Consider the following 2,861-nt stretch of genomic DNA (forward strand, 5'->3'; position numbering starts at 1 on the left):
AGAGAGAGAGAGAGAGAGAGAGAGAGAGAGAGAGAGAGAGAGAGAGAGAGAGAAGAGAGTAGTGTAGAGAGAGAGAGAGAGAGAGACAGAGAGAGAGAGAGACAGAGAGAGAGAGAGAGAGAGAGAGAGAGAGAGAGAGAGAGAGAGAGAGAGAGAGAGAGAGAGAGAGAGAGAGAGAGAGAGAGAAGAGAGTAGTGTAGAGCGAGAGAGATAAAGAAAGTGAGAAGAAGGTGAGACAAAGAGAGAGAGAAAGAGGAAGGGTTATAAAAAGGGCTAGAGGAGGTAAAGTGAGAGACGGGGATAGACAGGGAGAAAGGGGCGAGAGACAGACAGTGAGATAGAGAGAGAGCCGCTGGATTGTTTACCAGTGTCAGGATGGTAAAGCACTGTTAGCTGAGCCAGATGATACTCTGGACAGGGGTGGCTCCGAGCTGAAGGAGGGGGATGGGGAGTGGTCAGGCGGGGGGGGGGGGGGGGGGTGAAGGCTGAGTTGCAGGGCCGAGCCTCCATTAATTGTGATGTTTATGCGTGTTAGCGTCAGCCAACACACACGGGCCCTGCTCTGTGTCAAACATGAGCAGAGGATCGCCTGAGGGTGTGTGTGTGTGTGTGTGTGTGTGTGTGTGTGTGTGTGTGTGTGTGTGTGTGAGAGTGTACATGTGTGTGTGTGTGTGTGTGTGTGTGTGTGTGTGTGTGTATGTGTGTGTATGTGAGTGCACGTGTGTGTCTGAGTGCACGGATGCGTTTGCGTGTGTGTGTGTCTGCGTGAGTGCAGCTTTGTGTGCAAATGTGTGTGTGTGTGTGTGTGTTTGTGTGTGTGTGTGCATGTGTGTCAATGCACGTGTGAGTGTATGTGTGTGCATTTGTGCATGTCCGCGTGCCTACCTGTGGGTGAGTGTCTGAGAGGTCACCAGCCTCGACAGGTCACCAGCCGAATGATGTCACGAGGCTGGTGACCTCGGGAGGTCACGAGGTCACCAGCCTCGTGATGAGGAGGTCAGCAGGACAGGTAAACATCTCCCTCCTCATGGGGAGACACTCAATCCCTGCCTCCCCGGAGGTTCCAGAAGTTCGTTCCGCTATCCCCACTCAATAAAAACAATCCCACCGTCATCATGGGGCGTATCGCAGCGGGAGGGGTCAGAGCGTGGACAGGTCCCGGGTTCGATTCCCCGGCCTCTCCGAGCTGTGATCTAAGGGGCAGTACCGCCGGACTACAGCGGATCACCCCGGTAACATCATCCCTCTGAACCGTGAAGCCGCTCCGAACTGCTCTGAACTCGGTCCAGCTGTTATTTCAGAAACTCGGCCGTGCGAGTTCATTTGTTGACACGATGTTATTTGGCGGAACCGTGTTACCGTTTAGTCTCCGCTCTGTCTGTCCTGCCTTCGGTCGGGTTACAAGGCACACACATGTAAGTCAGTAAGTAAGCAAGTAAGTAAGTAGATACTTTATTCATCCCCTTGGGAGAAATCCATGGATCCAGTAGCTCGTGAAGTCAACATCGAACTGACCAACAACAATATAGACAGTAAAACAGTCCAAAAAAAAAGGGTTAGTCAAAAAAAAAAAAAAGAAAAGTCAATAAAAATCAATAAAAAGTGTGCAGTATTGAACGCTATTAAAATGCACCTAAAAAGAACCAGAGGTAGATATGAATAAACAAATATTACACAATTGCACATTGTCCAGTGTGTGTTGGGGGGAAGAGGGATGGAGAGAGAGAGAGAGAGAGAGAGAGAGCGAGAGAGAGAGAGAGAGAGAGAGAGAGAGAGAGAGAGAGAGAGAGAGAGAGAGAGAGAGAGAGAGAGAGAGAGAGAGAGAGAGGAGAGTCTCACGATAGGCCACTACTTCCCCCTGAGGGGTTGTGTAGTCTGACGGCTGCAGGACAGAGGATGTCGGTTGTCCTATGGAAGCGTTCCACCAGACGGAGAGCGACAGCAGTCAGCGTGGACTCAGAGCCCCGCCCGTGAACCCCCATCCCTGCGTCCCATGTCTCTGCGTGGAGTTTGTTATGGGCTGTGTAATAAGTAGTCAGCGTGGCTAATTGTGTGTGTTACCAGATGGGGATGCAACGACTTCCAGACTTCCAGCTCTGTCTGTCGGTCACAACAGCAGCACACGGCGTTCCCTGTGAAGAGGCCGTCTCGTTCCCTCCAGGACGCTGTGTGTTTGGGGAGGAGGATGATGATGAAGGATGAAGGTCTTGGTCTGCAAACGTCGCCACACTCGCATTGTTATATTGTCACAGATTTGGGTGCTAAAGGGAGTGTTCATCCATTACAGTTCACTCCTATGGGAAGCTCAGGGCTCCACGGTCACATGACGGTCAACGGTCCAATCAATGAGCCACCCTTCAGGTATAACCAATCCATCTTCAATCTAGGGTCCAAACTGACCAATCGACAGCCAACAGAGCTTGTAGGTATATAAATATATATAAATATCTTTCATTAAATATATCTACATGAATAGATATAAGTAGATATAATATAGAAATGCCTCAAAATGGCCTCTTTGTTTCTAGGTGGCGAATGGGCCTGGGAAAGTACGCAGTTTGAATGGCGACCTTTTCTTTGCTCGGTCACAAACAACCGGTAATCATATCAAATTCCCCCAACGAATAAATAAAGGCCCATTCTTTAATTAGCCATCGATCACAGCTCTGACTGCTGCAGGACTAAGAACAAAGAGCCTTGATGACGGAGCAGAGGCGGCAGTGAGGCCCGCGGACCACAGCAGTGGACGGAGCCGCTCCATAGAGGAGGAGAGGAAGTGGTCAGAGGCGTGCTGCCTTAAAGGAAGAGTGGCGCTCACCGATAAGTAACGCAGGACACATGGGCAGCAGCAGGTCTGAGAG

Source organism: Gadus morhua, chromosome 11, assembly GCF_902167405.1.
Source record: "Gadus morhua chromosome 11, gadMor3.0, whole genome shotgun sequence".
In the NCBI taxonomy this organism is placed as follows: Eukaryota; Metazoa; Chordata; class Actinopteri; order Gadiformes; family Gadidae; genus Gadus; species Gadus morhua.